Consider the following 6,421-nt stretch of genomic DNA (forward strand, 5'->3'; position numbering starts at 1 on the left):
CAACCAGATCATGGTGGAGAATCAAGTGCTACTGCCACTGGTGGGGATGGTATGGGTACTAGTACTATTTGTGGTCAACAAGTGCAAGGACAAAAAAACACTTAGAGGAGACCAACAATAGAAGATAATATACAGAATCCCAGTGCTCAAAGCATGCTAAAGTTTAAAAACCTTATGACAACAATGACGAGTACAACTCCAACTACATCAAGCTCCACTGTGGAGGTATTGTTTCTTGCTTAAGAAAAATCCCATAGACCTCAAATGAGTCTGATAACCCCAACTGTACGTCAGAGTGGAACATGATTAGGAATGGGTTTTGCATCTTTTTATGGACTTCACGATGAAATAGTTAGATCCATAGGCATAGGTGGTGCCTACATCACTGCAAGTGCTATTTCACCATTCAAACATTTAGTTGCATCAACAACCCCATATTTTGATTACAGTAATTTCATTGATAAATTTAGAGAGAGAATAAATAAAAATAAAGAAAAAAGGAAGCTAATGATAAAGGTTGCAAGTACTATAGCTGTAGAGGAACAACCTACAATGAACGTAGTATTTCTCACATATGACCCAGATAAGGAAATGATGGAGTACAAGGTTTTTATGCCCCCAATTCCAAATCAAAATAAACTAGAGAATTAGATTTATCCCTCCCAATTTCACATTAGCACCATCCAAATGCATTTCTGAAGAGTTAAGAATATGGTCAAAATTAATGTGTCAAGAAAGACCAACAAAATGGTGTACACATCATTGCTCAAACAAGAGAGAGAGAGAGAGAGAGATAATATGGAGAGACAAATACAAAAGTTACAGAGAGATCTAGAAAATGAGAAAGCAAAGAGGAAATATATAGAGAATAATAGCAGTGAATTACAGAAAAGGATAAAAAAATATACCTCTACATATAAAAGTGTAGAGAATGAATAGTCAGAGGTGGAATTGAATGAACTGAAGAAAAGCTTAGCTGAAAGCATCAAAAAATTTGAAAGTGAAAGAGCCTCTTCACTAAAATTATACAAAAATATGGAGAATGCTACTTCCTCAACAAAATATTTACAAGACCAATTGAACAGTGAGAAGGAAAGAGAAAATCGGTGGGAAGAAAAAGAAGACGGAGAAAGAAGAAACAATGAAAGACTGACACAAGAGCTATAGAAGACATACAATGATATTAACTCTCTCAAAGACAAATTGAGAGAATTTTAAAAACCAACATTGAGGTTTATAAAACAATAGATTTGGAAGCAAATAATGGAGAAGGCTGACCAATTGTGTTAGTTGTTTTAATTGATTGGAAATCTCAGTGTACATTATGTGAAGTAGTTGAATACATTACTCATAAGAGAAAGTTGAATTCAAGAGAGAAAATTTCAAATCAAATTTTGTAAACAATCTACAAATCCAATGACAAATATGTGGCATCCAAGGGAATTCAAGTCCACATTGATGCCTTAGTAAAGGCTTCATCTATCATTAAAAAATGTAAGAAACTATAGGAATCATAGTGTTGGAGTAAATTATGTCTCATAATTACACTTTACTTAAATTAACTTAAGGTAATGTATTTCATAGTAGTTTGGATATGAGACACCTAGTGAAGTGTGCACATAGGGATGATTTATGTAGGAGAAATTTCACATTTTATGGTCTTATCTTGTTACATTCCACCTTTTGTGGGTGATCCACCTCTTGTGGAATATTTTATTATTTCTATTACATACTCCTACCTACCCTCACATACCCTTGTTTCTCATCGCCAAAAGTCATGATTGTGTTCTCATATATCCATATGGCCTTTCCTTTATAAGTGGGCTCATCTACATTGTATGTAATTTTTGATGATCTAGCTGATTAGGATTTTTAATCTTGATTAGAATACAGTTTATTCTCATCAAATATTTTGTCTCTCTATTATGCTATTCATTGTGTTCTAGATCTTGGCTATATTTGACAAATTCTTGCATGGGATCAGAGCCATTAAGGCTTCACTGAGTAGTCTATTTGGAGATATTTTGAAGCTTTTATTTTTCAAATTTGGGGAGCTATACATTTTTATGGTGTCTTATGGTGATTTTGACTTCACCATTGCGTTCAGGAGGATATTTCTAGGAATTTTGAGTTTAAATTTGCCTATATTTGGTGAAAAGTGAATTTTAGGCTTTGGAGGAAAAATTTAGCCAATTTGACTATACGAGCCCACAATCATACTTGTTGTTGGATATTGCTGCTGCTAGGATATGTTGTTGTTAGTGATGTCAACATATTCCTCTATTTTGGTGTTACAGAGAATTGTTTTGGTGATCTAGTGATTACAGTGAGTTGATCTGGTTTATTTATCTATTTAGGATGTTGAATCAACTAGAGATACTTCATTCTTTATTGATTCCATGATTCTATGTGAGGGTTTTTAGTGTTCAATATTGCAATGTTCTGGTGTTTGATCCGTTGTGCTCCGGTATGACCATATCTTGTGTTGCATATTTGGGAGTGTCTTAGATGTTTATGTGTATCTTCATTTTAGATGGTTCATAATTTGATGCTCCAGAAGCTATCTGTTTTATCTAAGTTTCTCTTGTTAAGTGTTCTTTGGTGTTAGTGTATTGATCAATGAAAATTTGAATAGGTGGTGTTGGTGCAGCTATTGCGGATGGTTCTAACATGCTTGTTGGTGTTTCCTAATCATGTCCTATTTGTTTTGATGGTTCGTATTGATTATTGTCAAAGTTATTGATGATCTTATTGGTCTAGTGATATTCTTCATGTTATGCGATATTTTTGGTGGTGTAACATGTTGTGGTTGATCTTCGCAAGATTTTTGGTGGTGGTGCGTGTTTGAGGAGTTGATTTAGGTCCATGCTATGTTGCCTATGGCATTGTATTGCTCCGGTGGTTGATTTATGTTGGCATTTTTTATGATTATGTTGTGATTGTCATTGATGGACACACACTTGCATTGAAACTACTTTTATGTGTGATTTATGCTCAATCGACAATTGTTCCAATCGGTATGATGCATTATAGTCCTTAGACTACTGGTGTTTTGTAGAAAGTAATTACCGATCTGAAGTGGTCTGTTGACCCCAAGTGATTTGAGGATCTCAAGAAACACGAAGGATCAAAGCGGTAGAACACATATTTTCCAGTCTTCATTTTGTCAAACCGGCAACCAACATTTTTCTTGAACCGGTATTTTGAATGAACCCATAATACTCTGTGATGAATTACCAACCGACATTTTGTGATGAGTTACCATCAACCGATTGTTTGACAGTTTCGACACTTTAACGGTGCTTTTTGTGTCATGTTAGTAGATACATCTAGATGCATTGAACCTAGGAAATTGTATTGTAATCCTATTGGACCAACATGAAATCAGATTCCTTTATAAGGACATCATGTCTAGGGTTTTAGGTTGTTGTTGCAGTCAATGTTGTTGCTAGGGTTTAAGGTGGTTGAGGAGTCAGAGAGAGTATTAATGTGTAGAAGACTGAAGTTGATGAATACTAAGAGGGGAGGTGAAATAGTATGCCAAAAATCTTTGCACTTAAACACTTTGCAATACTAGCAGTAAACCGGTAAAGCAGTTTAACAGGCAAACTGGTTAACAAACATGCAAACCAAATAGCTAATAATGCATTCACCCACAACATCACAAACACCATAACATAAGATATTTTGATGTGGAAACCCAAATGGGAAAAACCACGGTGAGATGGAACTCACAAGTAACTATCTGCAGAATTGAAACTAGACCAGTTAAGGTTAGACTGGTTAAGGTCTTACATTGTTCTTTACCAGAACAGATCCTGTTAAGAATCTCAATCTCTGTTAGGAGATAAGTCTGATTAAAGACTACCTTGCTAGAGGATTTTAGATCCACATATGTGAATCACCTTGTTAGAGGATTTACAAGAGGTTTTTGGGCCTACCCGGTTAAGGGCTATAGACTTGTCGAAGATGTGAGTAATCAACAAGTGAGTGATCTAGCAAATAGCATAGATTGCTTGGTTAGATCCTTGATAGCTCGATCTTAATGCATTACAACATTACTTCAATCTTCTACACATTCATACTCTCTCTAACTCCTTTGTTACCTTGAACCCTAGCAACAACGTCAACCTCAACAACAACAATCTTAGAACCCTAGACATGATGTCCTTATAAAGGAATCTGATTTCATGTTGGTCCAATAGGATTAGAATATGATTTCCTAGGTTCAATGCATCTGGACATATCTGGTAACATGACACAAAAAGCACCACCAGAGAGTCGGCACCATCAAACGATCGGTGGATGGTAACTCATCACAGAGTATTACCAGTTCATACAAAATACCAGTTGCCGATTTGTCAAAATGAAGATTGGTAAAAATGTGTTATGTTGCTTCAGACCAGTAAACACATTCTGCAAAACATCAATAGTCTAAAGACTATAATACAACATACTGGTTGGAACAAATACTAGTTGTTCTCTAACTCACACATATACAGAGGATCTTAATGCAAGTGTGTGTCCATCAATGACAATCACAACATGAACATCAAAAATGCCAACAATCTCCCCCTTTGGCATTGATGGCAACACTTAGGAAAATAAAATTTTGACATCTAAGTGTTTTACAACAAAAACATGCCATTAGCAAAATTGCTCCCCCCAAGCATATACAGTATCCCTTTAACAATACGATGTATAACAATTTTGCATATAGAGCATAAACATTGAGATATCAGAGCATATATCAAAGCATATAGCAAAATTTTAAATCCAAATACTTCTCCCCTATACTTCTCCAAAATAAATAGAGTACTTCTCCCCCTTTGCCAACAATGACAAAGTACTGTTGAACAACCCTATTTCCATTTGATATTAAAATAATAAAAGTTTATGACAACAAGGAATAATACTTGTCAAAAATAGATTTATAGTCCTGCAAGAATTGTTTCATCGATAGAGACCAGGACTCAAGTAGGGAGGTGGCTACTTCTTTCTCTGTTTGCATCTAGGAGACCTGTTCTTCCATGGCATCAACTATGCTCATCTCCTATGTAACTGTCAAGGCATCCAGGTTTAGATAACACTTTTGAAGAATTTGCAAACATGGGAGTAGAACCAGTTGTAGCTCCTACAAACCTTTAGACTATGTGCTGATCTCTTGCTCCATTTTGGCTGACTGGATGTGAAACCGGTGAATAGTTTGCCCATAAGTTGCAAAGGAATCATAAGGCATCTTGAATATGCTCATGTAGGACTGTAAGTCTATTTGAAGCTTTTGCTTTTGAGCTAGCATATCATCATAGAATAGATGGGGTTGATAGATTTTGCTAAGTAGCAAATTCCCCTCATCTAGAGCATCCCTTATATCCTTTTGTTCTTTCTTCAGCTCAGTCTGAAGCTCATTCAACTTCTTCACTAGAGCTATATTAGGAGCTTTTTGATTCTCCTTCTTGACATTAGCCTCTATTTCCTCTTCAAGGCTCTGCACCTGATCATCTACTACTGTGCATAGGAGCTTAAGTCTAGCTAATGATGAATCGGTGTTTGGAAGATTTGTACTGGGTATCAAACCGGTAAGCATATCCATAGCTGCTTAGATTACATCCTGCTCCTTCTTCTGTCAAATGATTTCAAGGCACTCTTGAGCTACCTTTATGCTCTGCATTATCACCGTTTCACTTGCAAACTAGAGATCTATAGGACTAGTGAGATCAGCTGGTTTAGCTTGACTCCCGGTTGCCTTTCGAGTCTCCATCTGGGTTCTCTTCGCTGCTTCTCCTGCCTTGTCCTCTTCCACTTTCTTCTTCTCCACTTCTCTCCTCTTCTCTACTTCCTTGTCTTCCTCAACCTTTTTCTTTTCTGCTTCCTTTTTCTTCTCCTGTTCCTTATCTTCTTCTTCCTTCCTTTTCCTCTCTGTTTCCTTCTTCTTCTTCTCCTCTTCATCTTTCTTTTTTTTCTCCTCTTCATCCTTTTTCTTCTTTTCTTCTTCTTCCTTCTTCTTCTTCTTCTCCTCTTCATCTTTCTTCTTTTTCTCCTTTTCATCCTTTTTCTTCTTTTCTTCTTCTTCCTTCTTCTTCTTCTCCTCTTCATCTTTCTTCTTTTTCTCCTCTTCATCCTTTTTCTGCTTCTCTTCTTCTTCCTTTTTCCACTTCTCTTCTTCATCCTTCTTCTTCTACTTGACCTCTTCCTTCACCGCTTCCTGTCTATCCTCGGCTTTCTTCTCCTGTTCAGCCTGATGCTCCTCTCTTGTTGCCTCAGATGGCATCTCCTAGGTAACATCCTCAGCATCCAAAGCATCGACATTAATGGTGTCGATTGGTTCAACAACCAGATTTCCTTCATCATCAAATACTTCATCTGGTTTGGATATAACTGGTTCTTCTTCAGCTTGCCGGTTGGCTATACACTCTTTGTG

Source organism: Cryptomeria japonica, chromosome 1 (genome assembly GCF_030272615.1).
Source record: "Cryptomeria japonica chromosome 1, Sugi_1.0, whole genome shotgun sequence".
Taxonomy (NCBI): Eukaryota; Viridiplantae; Streptophyta; class Pinopsida; order Cupressales; family Cupressaceae; genus Cryptomeria; species Cryptomeria japonica.